Raw genomic sequence first — 14,239 nt, forward strand, 5'->3', positions numbered from 1 at the left:
AAAAGATACTGGCATTGCCAAGCTCCAGAGGGGCTAAGGGAATAAAAAAACAGGGGCGCCTGAGTGGCTCAGTTGGTTAAGCCTCTTCCTTCAGCTCAGATCATGATCTCAGGGTCCTGGGATCGAGCCCCACGTCAGGCTCCCTGCTAAGCAAGGAGCCTGCTTCTCCCTCTTCCACTCCCCCTGCTTGTGTTCCCTCTCTCTGTGTCAAAAAAATAAATAAAAATCTTTAAAAAATACACAACGCAGTGTGACTCTCTGTTGCTTGATTCTTCCTTATTCACTTAGTGTATTAACTCTTCCCACCCCTCACTAATCACCCAAAGTAGTTTCCCAGTGCATCGATTTCCACCACTTTCCCTACCAGCACCCTATGTCCCTCTCCTTCTGGCTCTCCCTGAGCTCTTGCTCTCTCTCTCTCTCTCAAACAGATAAATAAAATCTTAAAAAAAAAAAGAATTTCTTCTTGAACTAGAAATCTGGAAGGCAGTAGCCAGGAAATGGTAATAAAGGGTTTAAAGGAAAAAAAAAAAGTTTTAGTTTCAGTATCTCTTTTAAATCATGCCTCCAAATAAAGAATGGATGTTTGGGTCTGCAGCTGGGATGTCCAGAGGCCAGTGGAGAAGAGGTTCTTTTTTATTGTAAACACATGAGTAAGTCATGACTCAAAAATGGAATTAGGAGAAAATCTACACCTGGAAATGGAAATTAAAGAAGAAAAAAGGTTTTAATGTATTTATTGGTATAAACATACACATGTACATGCATATACACACACACGATGTAAGTACACACTCATACTCACTGTCTAGTTCCTGAAAATCATGACCCGAGTGTAGAAATAATACCAGTTCGACACTTGGGAACAAAAGCCAGCAGTCATGTTTTTACTTTGGGCTCAGTTTATGTAGAATTTGTGCGAAAGCAGGAAGTTCAACAAGATTTTAATACAAAAGCCTTTCCTTACCTTCCCCAAATCTGATGTATTTTCAAAAGCAAAAATTAAATACCATGTCAATTCATGTGTGCAGAGCCTCACAACTATAAAGAGGGCAAGGAGCCACAAAGAGACATCAAACCAGCAGGAAGTAAATTGTTCTTCATTGCTTTGAAGTTTTTTGTTTTTAAAATTTGATCTATTTCCTATTTCTCTCTCTCTCTCTCTCTCTGTTTTCTCTTTATCTTTACCAAAGTACAGTGAGCCAATGCATGGGACTTTCATTTCTACGTATTTTGTACTTTTTCTTTTTTTTTCTTCCAAATTAGACTTACAGAATTTACAGCCCAGAATACTGACTCTAGTCAATGCGGTCGTGGGTTAGTTCTCCCTCACAATTACTGGCTACTCCAGAGGGCTGGGGTCAGAGGCTTGATTAAATAAATTACAGCTTCAGGTCCCCTCCAATAAACCATGTCAAGCTTTAGGCAACCCAAAACAATGCTCCCTGTTTTAACCCATAATGGGCAGTTGAGTTTAGTAAATGGCCTAATCACTGCGGCATAAATATTTATGGGAGAATTTTTCCAATTAAGGTAGAGGCTTGTTTAGATGCTATCAGTTTAGAGAGGGCTTTTCCAACAAGAAAATTACTGTTAAAAGACATCAGGAAATGGTTAAACTCCAGAAGGCTAAAAGGTCAGAGAGTCTGCCATGTGCAAAACTCGCGTTCCTATTACTGCTGTCTATACGCATTAAACCTTCTCCTACCCCCTTTAAAAGGGGGATTAAAAAATAGCCCTTTGTACCTGGGGAAAAAAATGTTGGTTCATTCATATAAAAAATATTTATGTTGAGAAATAAAAATGTGGGCAGTGAGTCAACCAGGTTTGGTGTTCTCCCCGCTTTCACAACAGGCTGCACATAGGTCTTGCTTGTTTGCTGGTCTGGAGCACGGAGGGTGTCGCCAATAATCGTATTGAACAATTTTCGTCATAGGTGTTATCAGCATGGACTCCCAAGGATTCCTGTTGTACACACCCTAGAGAGAGATGTAAACATGCAATTTGTAAGTCATATTACCAAGAAAGAGCTGTATAAAATCTGAAATGTGGAGTACAGGCAGAAAAACTCCCAGAGGAGAAGAATATGTGATCTCAGTGGGAATTCATTAATCTACCAAACAGTGTACGTGCGTGTCTGCCATATGGTATTTTACTCTAAAGGAAAACATAAAAGAGAAAAAGAGAAAGTGGGAAAAAAACAATCCTCCTAGCATGTGAACACAAAGTACTTCTGCCTGAAAATAAACTTACCAAGTGTATGGCGCAGGAAACACAGGAGAGTATCCTAGATTGGTACCGTTAGAGCCGAGAAGGTTTTAGAAGCATTGCCATCTGATTTTGATTCTCCCTGGAAAATGGAATAAAGTATTAAAGATTAAGGTTATTTAGCAACAATTTCAGCAGTTAGCTATGACGTAAAGCACAGCATAAACCGCATAAGATGGGGAAGATTGGTCTTCCATATTAGGATAACTTGTGTCCCTTTAAGCCATAAGTATGAGCAATCCTTTCCAATCACAGCTGTGGCAAAACCAGAAGGCAGTGAGACACCTGAAAAAATATGAGACCATACAGGGAGGCATTTGCCATTTCATAATTAAATTGTAGAGGAGAATCTCCTTTAGGGTCCTACCCACTCCCCACCTCTGCCCCATCCTCAGTGTGAACATGTATCCAGAAAAAAATGCCTCCAAGCTCAACCACAGGGATAACTTTGGCTTTTGCCCTTATTGTCTGTTTCCTGGGACTGCCGATAAACAACTGTGCTCGAAACAGCACAGGTAGCGGACCTCAGGGGGTCCCTCGAGCACCAAGAAGGTGCATACTTTCCACCAAGAAAGTGCATACCTGCAGATGTACAGAGCGTGGCTTTGAAGGACAGCCACTCTGAATTAGTGACTTTTGTTGGGTCTGAGTGACTCAGGTTCTGCCTAGGAAGTCTCTGGGACCTGGGAGAATGCAGTGGAGGGTTGTCTTTAAACACTTGGCCCACAAAGGTTGGCTTAGGGCAAGGAAATTGAGATAAAAAGTGTCTAATGCTTGTTGTTACTGTTCTTCTTATGGCCTCCTTTTAAAAATGACATCTGTACTTAGATTTTGTCTCTTATCTATCTCCAACTTAACGATATTCGTTGCTTTAGAACCGAATTTCTCTCTGAGTGGGAAGTTGAAGCACCCATCTATGGGTAGAACTCCTTAAATTTGAGATTAAAGACCCATTAGACACCATGGTGGGAAGCAAGCCAGTTATATAAATCTGAGCAGATTCTTAGTTTATTCTGACGTGTATCCTATCATGTAAATCTATGTTGGTGGGTAGAGAACTTGTTTCCACTCAAAAGAGACAATGCCTTATTTTATTTTATCTTCTTCTTCTTATTTTTAAGAGAGGGCAAGAGTAGGGAGAGGGAAAGAATCTTTTTTAAAAAAATTAATTAATTAATTTATTTTTAATAAACATATAATGTATTATTAGCCCCAGGAGTACAGGTCTGTGAATAGCCAGGTTTACACACTTCACAGCACTCACCATAGTACATACCCAACCCCGGGAGAGGGAAAGAATCGTAAGCAAGCTCTACGCTGGGCATGGAGTCTGACTCAGGGCTCTGTCTCCTGACCCTGAGATTATGACTGGAGCCCAAATCAAGAATCGGTTGCTTAACCAACTGAATCACCCACGTGCCCCAAGATCATGTTTTCTAATGTGGAGGATAGGAGACAGCTCGGATCTTTGTTACTTTTTTTCTCTGGAATATTGACTGGCTCAGATTTTGGGAAAGACACACTTTTTTATGTTGTGTTTGCTCATGAACTTAAACAGCAGGAAAATGACTGCATTCAGAAGGTTCTCCTTCTAGATTAGATTAGATCACTAATACATGTGGAGATTTGGGATTTGGGCCGATTTGATTTGGTTTTCTGATTTCCCATCTAGAAGTGTTTTGAAGGTCAACAAAATGATACTGATAATTGCTTTAGGAAAATGCTAGACAAATATAATAGGTTGACGACTCATTACTAATTAAGGAAAGGAAATTAATCTCCCGTCTACATTGTCTTACATCTGTTTAAAGGAGCCATCGAGACAATTTTTAAGAGCTTTGGCAGGAGTGCTAGATCATCGTGGTTATCATGTTGGGCCTTGGTGGAGGGGCAATTTCCTGCCTTGTCTCTCGCTAATGCATATTGCAGTCTTGACCATCTGTAACGTGCTGTAATACTTCCTTTCTCTGACATTAAGTCTTCAGGATGAGAACTTATTCAGGAACTTTTCAGAATGGGTATTTTTATTATAAAAACTGTAATCTGTCACTTAAACCTAAGCCACTGATTATAACAGGCAGAATGTTCTTTAGGGTTAGCAAATCACATGTAGGGACACGTCTCCACTGAGGTAGTTTTCCAAGTGGTGCTTTTCACATGCTTTCTGTGTCTGTATTTCTAAGTTCAGAAAGGGAATGACAAAGAGGAGACGCTGGGTTTAAGTCTGATTTGTCTTCTGACCTCAAAGGTTGAAGAGGCAGTTATTTTTGGAGCTAATGCCTTGAGTTTAATTGGAAGTTTTTTTTCTTTTCTTTCTTTCTTTCTTTTTTTTTTTTTTTTTTTCCATAGGGATAAGTAGAGTGCTACTTAACACCCGTTTGGTGGTTTGTACAGAGGCAGGGACTAGCCCAAACTAATACCTAAATGCTAAATTGTAGACAAAATAAAACCAGAATGTGGATGAGAAGCCTTAGGAAGCCTACTGCTTGTGAGCGAATAAATGAACCCCTCCGAGACCAGTGCTGAACCCAAGCCGTGCTTCCATATCCAACACAGTGAGCTCTGTGCTCAGCCAGGTTGGCTGAATGGCTTTGATTGAACCCTTTACTCCAGGCACAAGTCCCTTCCTTTCTAAATGTTCGGGGCACTATTTAGTGTAGTTATGGAAATCAGTAGTGTTTTGTGCACTCAGAGAAATCAGGACCAGGCTTAAGAAACTCAGTTTTGGGATCTCACAATAATTCAATCTATTCTTTCTCTTTTTGCATTGGTCCTTTTGTCTCCTTCTCACAGACACTATTTAAAGGAAATTCTGAATTTGTTTGCTCTAAGCCTAAGTTTGTGCTATATTGGTCATGCGATATGAAAGAAAGCCTAGTTTCCACGAAGTCGATTTAATTGAGTGCAAATGTTGAGGGTACTATTGAATGGCTCATGGTTTGATGAATGAGTTTAACATCTTTCAGGACTTAACATTCTGTTTTTCAAACTTTTTCCATTTAATTCCATGGATGGATTTATATTCTTTTACTTACATCACATCATTTTATATCAAATTCAATTATATCTACCATTAAAAATACATGCAACACAAAGAGCACTGTAGTGAAAAAAAATCAATCTTAATTTTAATAATGCGCTGCCTTACTGAGATGCTGTTAAAATAAGTCCCAAATTTATCTCTTTTGTTTGTAACATATTACTTTAAAAAGTAAACCCACAACACACAACACTAATTGAATGCTACATTTGTATTTTTGAAATTGTTTTATATCTATTACTTAACAACAAAGTTTAAAACCAGTATGAAAAAGACCAAATGATTTTATTACTATGTTGGGGGTAATGTATACCTGGCTCACCACCAGTGTCCTTGATGGCTAATGGTTGAAACTACTCTTTTTTTTTTAAAAGAAGATTTTATTTATTTATTTGAGAGAGAGAGGAATGCACAAAGGATGGAGGGGCAGTGGGAGAAGGAGAAGCAGACTCCTTGCTGAGTGGGGAGCCCAACGTGGGGCTTGATCCCAGGATGCTGAAAGCAGACATTTAGCTGAGCAACTGAGGGGCTCCAGGCTGAGACTACTTTTTTAATCAGATCACTTAAGTATTTCAAACACGGCTGGAATAAGTTTTTTGGGGACTGCCATACTCAAGCAAAACTGTTAGATTACCAAAATGTCACTGCACGCAAAAGAAAAATCTGCTTTAAAAAAAGGTTTTGTTTGTTTGTTTGTTTGTTTGTCTGTTTTGGGGGGCTTGTTTGCTTTGGTTTGATTTGGTGTTTTTAGTAAATGGCTATGAGTGACCTATGAAGTTTGGAACCCCAGATTATCTGCTGAGTTTTTTTTTTTTAAAGATTTTATTTATTTATTTGACAGACAGAGATCACAAGTAGGCAAAGAGGTAGACAGAGAGAGAGGACAGAGAGAGAGGAAGGGAAGCAGGCTCCCTGCTGAGTAGAGAGCCCTATGCAGGGCTCGATCCCAGGACCCTGGGATCATGACCTGAGCTGAAGGCAGAAGCCTAACCCACTGAGCCTCCCAGGTGCCCCTATCTGCTGAGTTTTAAGGTGGACAGCATAATGATGCCTGATTTTTTTTTTTTTTTGGAAAAAAAAAGTTCAAAATTTAGACTCAGTATGTTTCCAAGCAGGGGATTTTAATTATTTTCAGTAAGTGGAGGCTGAGAGACTCAATTTAGAGTTTCCGAACACAAGTTTATAATCCAAAAGTTGGCACTTTGGAGCACTGTGGCACAGACGACATTGCTATAACTTAAATACTTCACAACTAAGGAATGCGTGTCTGGAAATTTCCTTCTGAAGTGAACTGTTCCTTATGCTGATAACTGCAGTGTTGAGCGTTACACTCTGCCCCCTAATTTCCCTTGCTCTGTGGCTGGTCGGAGCATCTATGAGAAGTCATGTATTCTGACAGCTGGAACCTCCTTTCCTAAGACCTTTCGAAAGCATCCATCTTTCACTTCTTTGTACACCTGCTGACAGTTTCTTAAATGGATCAGCGGTTTCCTTACTCCTCTACAGAACTGATGACAGTTTTCAAGGGGGTTTGAAAAATATCCCGGCCTTGAAGTTGTTTACACCAATATTCACAGTTGATAAATTGGGCTGTCATTCTGATCTTACCGTAGAGGGCAGAAAGGGGATTTAGTAGTGGTGTTGATCACGGCAATATGAGGCCCAAACAGATCCTACATCCATTACCAGATCCCGTCACCATCTGTTGTTCTCCATCTCCGACGAGGGCAGGCCACGGAGGCCTGACTACACTGGGAGCGATGCAGGCTGTAAGACAGAGGGAAGGTATCCGGGAAATAAAGGGGTTCAATCCTGACCCAGTCGCATGAGAGAGTTTATGGACCCTCCCTTACCCTAAAGGGTTTAAAATAGAAACTGGAAACTCTCCTGTCTGGGGACTCGCTTACTAAGCATCCTTGTTTGAAGACAGGTGGAAGAAAGATTGTCTCTCAACGGCTGCTTCATGATTTCCGTTCTTTGTTGTACTCACTTCCAAACAACTGAAATATGCGGATGGGCAGGCTAGATTATAGGGTTTAAACCATACAGTGCTATACTTAGGCATTATTTGTTTCTGATTAATTTCTAGATCCCTGATTCCCAACACATGTGCAATGTCAGAATCATCTGGAAGGTTTCTACAAACTATGCAGACCTGGCCCTTGCAACTTCGGGGCCACCGAGCCAGATTCTTGGGGACGGGGCTGGGAAGGAGCCAGGCTGGGGAGGTCTGGCCCGGTGATCAGCCACTATCCTGCTGGTCAAGGATCACTGCTTTGGGGAGGTTCGTGTTTCCTCCGTCTCAGCCTGTCAGGGTCACCTGGGGAGCTTTATCAAAAAAGAAATTTCTAGGCCCCATTCTAGCTCCAGAGCAATCCGAATCTTGAGGGGGTGTGGTGGGGGAGGACCTAGTTACCCATATTTTGAAAAATCTGCCCAGGTGGTTCTGGTGTCCTAGCAGGTTTGGGCAACTACCTTAGAGAAGGGGAGAAATGGATGAAATAGAAGAGCGTCTTGAGTGATGAAAAAGCCAGCTGGCATGGCACCAAAGGAGAGATTCATGGGGGATTCAAAGCTGTGCTGTGATGAAGACTGTTTTTGTGTGATCGGTATTCTACTCACAAAAATCAGTTCACCTAAGGTGGAAGATTTTCTTTCTTTCTTTCTTTCTTTTTTTTTTTTTGACAATCAGAAAAATGTATAGTGTTAATAGTGGCAGTGGAAGCCCATAGATGTTTCTGAATCCTAGGGAAGGAATGTTCAGAAGTGAGTTTTAATTCAGAAAACAGTCTAGGATATAAGTCCCCTAGGAAACAGAGAAATGGGATTTTTGAAATCTGGCTGTCCCACCTGTGGACAGAGGTGTGGATAAACGAAAGGGAATATCAATCCAGATGCTAAGCCATTTGCAGGCTTCTCACGTTGTGCTGTCGGTGGTGACTTTGCCTTGAGAAAGATTGCAACCGAGTACTGGCTACGTAAGTCTATAAGCAGTAATCTGAGATGGCGGCATGCTGTTTTAGGGGTGAGTGGTGGGGGCGAGGCGGGGAAGGTAGGAAGAAGGAGAAATTTGGAAGGAGGCTGAGGGCTAGAATTCACTACATAGTGTGACAAGAGCTGAAGAGAACAGATTTTTACACGGAGTAGGTGATTCTGTTGCACCTAGGTTTCATCTGCTTGTGGCAAGGATAATGCAAGCTCTTTCTCATTTCCTGCTTTCTAAGGATGACGGTTGTTAACTGGGCGAACATTAAAGTGTCAGATCTTTGTTTTAGAAAGTGCAGGTGTACAAATACTGACTTTTGGTTACAAAATTTAAAAAAAAATTTGGATCTTAAAAACAGCAGAAGGGAGTCTGACTTTTATTAAGTCATCGTTATCAGAAGTAGCCCACGAACTCCAAACTGAAGCGCCAGGAGCTGTTCCATCTTTTGCAGAAATTGGTTAGGAAGTAACTGAAACTGGTTTTCCAAATGGCAAGGATCAAACCATCTGGAAGCCAGAGACCCTGGTAACACAGGGACCTGGAGTCCTGCTCTGTGAGTCTGACGCCAAGTCCCTTTCAAGTTGTGCCACTGACTGAGGAGATGAGTGGAGATCAGAGACAGGCTGCAGCAGGGAAGGGCTGTTTTCTTTCTGGGGAACAGCCCTCACTTGGACTCTTCTCTCCCCACTCTCTTCCCCTAGCCCCCAAATTACAGCTGTTTGTCTGTTTTTTTTTTTTTTTTTTTTTTTTTTTTTTAAATACTGTCAACTTTCAAACATAAGGTCCTAGAGGAACAAGGACTGTTGCATTTGAATGTGTTAATGGGTTTTGGGCACTTCTAAGGAATAATAAGTAATTCCAAACTTTCATTTTTGTGACCTTCTTAAACTTGTGCTGAAAAAAATTTCTGTTTTGTAAGATTTCTTAGAAGAGAATGTAGCAGGTTCCAGAGAAATGCCTTAGGTGCTTGAATCCCAAACTGGGAAAACACTTCTGCTAAACGAAGGCAGGCTTTCTTGTAGCAGGCATTTGGTTTATATGTGAAGTGATCAATTATCAATATTACATTAGTAAAGGCAGTTTAAGTAGCATTTACATTTTCTTGCAGGAATTGCATGTGGTTTTATGGCAAAGAACATGAGTCTGAATCCCATGGGTTTTTCATTCGTTAGAAGAATGCCGCTCAACTTGGTTAAACAAGTATTCGAGGAAATATTTGAAAATGTGACTAAGCTTTGAAGGCGCTAAAACAGAAGTAGAAGATCTCATCGTTCTCTGCAGTTTCGATTCCCCTGGATCAGAGGGAAAAAAGTGTTTGATTCTGGGACCTGGGCTAACTCCATCGCCTGCAGCCACAAGAGCTTAAGGAATAATGGGATCTGAGCGGTAAATACATGTCAGAAGGAACCTAACAATCATGACTTACAAGCAATAATCTGATTTAGAAAAATATTAAATTAGGGCCTAAATGGAACGCAGTGCCTGAACAGTCCCCTCGGAGACACCCAGGTTGCGCTCTCTTAAGTGAGGCTGGTGGGCAAAGGGCGTTTGTCTCAGCTGTGGCGGGAGCGTGATTGATGCCCCTGCTGGTGCAAGCCTGGTGACCAACTTATTATTACAGCAGCTCTGAGGTTTGTCGCCGGGCTGTGCAAACAAATGATCGACATCATGTGGGAACAGCAGTAAGTGGAAGGGCCTCGGTGGAAAACAACGTCTGTGAAACAGGCTTTTCAGCCCCGAAGTTAGCTACCGAGAATGTAAAAACAAAGGTCTTTGCAAGAGAGACAGTGAGCAAAGCATGATGGATAATCTCGACCATGCACGTAATTGCTTCCAGGTGTCTGGCCACTTTATTACTCTTGGGGTTAGGCTACCACCCTCACAATGTTTTCTTTCTCAAACACGGCAACTCCTCAGAAAGCTGGTGCCAGCCCTTACTGCTAGCCTCATCAGCCTGTGCTGGACGCGGTTACGGCCCCGTCTCCAGACAACTGCCACATTAGGGAGATTTAATAAGGGAGGTGTGTAAAATGGAGTTTAGGGAAGCCCCGTGAAAAGTCAGCGGCATGCTGGAAGTTTGTTTTCTCCATCTGGGTTAAGTTGTCAACTGCTTGAAGTATTGATCATTTTTTCGAAGGCCACTTTTTTTTTTTTTTCCCCTCCACTGTGTGACACGTTTCAATGCAGCCCACAGCTCTCTTTTTATGGAACAGATTGGGTTCCTAATGCTGTTTTCAAACACTTTGGGTATCCACAATTGACTATTCAACGATTTAACTCAGATGCAAACAGAATGAAAAATCTAAAGTGTTCTCGCCTGGATGTCAACACCTTGAAGAGAGTCCAAACAGTTTTCTTAATCACGCTTTTCTAGGCTGGAGAAAATAATTGTGAAAGCCTAAAAATGCTGTCGCGTTTCATTTCTAAAATGCTTGTTCGGAGAATAATGATTCAAATTCATATGGTTTTAAAATTCCTTGATATAGGCAGAATCAGGTACTGCTGATAATTCAGTACTGGCCTTAAAAATTGCTATAAAAAGACCAAAATCTTGTAAATGAAAACAAACACGTTTTGTTGCTACTCAGAGTTCACCTCCTCCTTAGGACCTCTAGAAGCCACAGAGAGGGAGGGAATAATTTTTTAAAGATGGAAATAAATGATAGGCATGAAAACCACTATTATACAATAAACCATTAAATACATTTATTATTTATTAAATAAATAAACCATTAAATACAATAACTCATCTAATCTACTTACTGGTAGGTAGTATTTGACTTGAGCATCCTCACAAAAATAGATATACACATATAAATATATGTACATATATATGCACAAATATACATACACATACATACAAAATACATATATATATTATTACTTTATTTCCCTATGTTATAGACTCTTACTTTGAACTGTCACAAGAAAAATGTCATCCAACTATAGGAATAATTTTATCTTTATTAACATTTCTTATTACTCCATCATTTGAAAAAATCGATCATCCTAGTTTTCAGAAATATCCTTTCACGTCTTTACACATGGACCGGCATCGTGAGATAAAGGTACTGCCCTTGGGGTAGAAACTGTTACATTTCAGGGCACCTCTGGCCGGACCATCAATCATCCCTTTCTTCACATGGGATCATGTTCCCCTTCTCTTTTTGACCTTATCTAATATAGCCACAATTCAAACTGCACAAAGGTTGGATCTTCCGTGTAAAAATTCAAATGTATTTTTACTCCCAAGGCTCCATCAAATTTCACACTAAAGATGAATTGTGTTGGAACACAGACCTAATCCCCAAGGAGGCACGGAAGCATCACTTTTGACCCGGGTAAGGCCAAATGCATCTGCACCCCGGCAGGGGGGCCCCAGCCGAAAGCCAGATGATTATTAAAAAACATAATGGTGTGAGAATTGCAATGAATTTTAATAAACTCATCTTTCTGCAGCTTAAGTTCATTTCTTCTACAAGAATATATATATATATATATATTTATGTATTCATAAATTTATATACAAATGGTCCTCCTTATTGAAAAGGTAAGAACAGTAACTTTTCGCTTCAAGATTGCCAAGCAAAAGGCTTTTAGTTTGTACAAAGCAATTTAAATGCGGACCTGGAGTAAACCGATTCACATGGCATTTACAACCGCGACTGTTTTGATGACTTGTCTACATTTATTTTCATTCTCCATGACTGAAGTAGTGGGTCTAGAATATAAAATAATCTGCAAGTAGGTCTTTTGTAGACAGCTGGCCTAGTTTTGCTCCTTCGAGGGCACTGTGCTTTGGTCTCCTTTTGACTACTTTGCCCTCATTTGCTGGCCCATCCTTGCTGAGAAGGTCTCTCTTTCTCTCTAGTCAGTTAAATGACTGATCTTCTTCTCTTGGACCCACTATTTCTTGACTGCCTTTCCCCAGTCTTTCAGTGATTGAAAGGAACAACTTCCCAGCAAGTAATCATTCCTGGCTCCTTCATACGAGGCTCCTGGAACTTGCCTGAAAATAGACTGTCCGCAGCCCTTGCAAAATTGAAATGCTTGATTTTGCAATATGAACCCAGCCTAGGGCCTTCGTCTGAGAACCTTCTCTGCAAGTGAAGAGGTTAAAAGTGAAGAAGGAACAGTAAGGGGCTCCGGAAGGACATAGTGTAAGACAAAGTCTTCACTTCATTTAGGGCCTTGGAAAGATTTTCAGCAAAGGAACCATATTCGAGGGTCATTACTTTTCTCTTAATGGTGTTGAACATTTTAGAAGAAGGCCACTGGAAAACAGGTGAGAAAAGTGAAAGCATTATTAATGGCATACAGTAGGAGGATTAGTCCAAAAGTGAGACTTAACCGCTTTCGTGCAATTAGCAGAGGTTTTATATACATGCAGAAGTGTCTAGGTTGTTGCAGGCAACAGGAATGTGAACAGGGGGCCATGGCAGTTCTCCTTTAGTAGTTCTAATTCCAGAAGCAGATTGCTAAGGCTGAGGCAGTCCAGAAAAAGAAGGTTCTGGGGTCATGGGTTTATCAAGAAAATGGTGCTTTGGGTTTGAGTCTTATAATTTTTTTTTACTCAGGGCCTGTGAAAAAATCTTGAGCTGTTCCCGTGGCACCGACTCCTGCACACTACACACCTGCCTGGGAGAGGCGGCCAGTGCTCTGCCTTGCCATTACCTACCTCTGAGATGATGCGCTTGAATTTTCTCAAGCTGAAACACCTTCCCTCGCCTCTACTGACCCAGACCTTAACCACTTCCCATGGCTTAAGCTCAGATGTCATTTCCTGAAGTTTTCTCCGATCACCTTGGCAAGGACTGATCTCTCCTTTTGATGTCCGTGTAGGTTGATGGTAACATCCTATAGCATTTACCTCTGTGGCTCCTGGTGTAGTTACTGGTGTCTTTATCCTATTCCTATTGGATTTGAAGCCACTTAGTGGAGAGAAAATTGATAGGTGCCAGACAGCATGTTACATATGTTTTGTATCTAATCTTCTTTAATCTTGGTGAGAGATCGCTGATGTAGGCATCATGGTCCTTATTTTCAAAATGAAGAACTGAGACCCAGAGAGTGGAATAGTGTAAGAGGTCCCACCGGCGGCGAGGGGGAGGGTGGAGATTTCGATTCAGGTCTGCATGACCGCACAGCCCGTTCTCTTACCTTATGCAGACATTCTCGGGGTAAGGACAGGAGCTAGTTTTGATCCCCTCCAGGGACTGGACTTTTAAATATTTGTTGATTTAATTAGTGATTTTGACAGATCACTTGGCATTTGGCTTTGTAAACATTGTATTCTAAAGTGGCTGAAAATGGCTTATAGAAAAAGAAGTTATTTTTTATTTGGCAAGGTGTTTAATTGATGCCATATCATTTTAACATCATAGGGCCTGGAGACAGGGTAACATGGTAAGAGGAAATGATCGATTTGACGGAAGGTCCTTACATTACATGTAATATCATTTTGTTGCATTTTTAAATATAGATGGATTAAAGAAACGTTAGGGGCAATCATTTATTTAAAATACCAATAGCAAATAAGAGACATGATCTTCTGACTTCCTTGATTTCCTTATAATGGATTGAGTGAACATTGAACCCCAGGTCTCCCAGTGAGCACACACACGTGGTCTGGAGTCACTATTACTGGGGAGAGAAGAGTTTTGAGTGTAGTTTAATGTAATGTCCCTGACACTGAGGCCCATTTCAGGGGAACCTCAGCCAAGTCAACATAGAAAACCGCCATACTATATACACGACAAGGCATGGTGCTGGCCAAGTGCCTGAGCCAAGCACAAGGGAAGCGGTAGATAGGGGTGGGGTTTTCACACCAGCTGAAGAGACCACTGGGGCAAAAGTGGAGAAGGTGTGTGGCTTTCACAAGCAGGGAGGAAGGGTAGGAAAACTTGTCAAGTAGACAAACTTGTCCAGCGTATGTGCCAAGTAGG

This window comes from Neovison vison, chromosome 12 (assembly GCF_020171115.1).
Source record: "Neovison vison isolate M4711 chromosome 12, ASM_NN_V1, whole genome shotgun sequence".
Classification (NCBI taxonomy): domain Eukaryota; kingdom Metazoa; phylum Chordata; class Mammalia; order Carnivora; family Mustelidae; genus Neogale; species Neogale vison.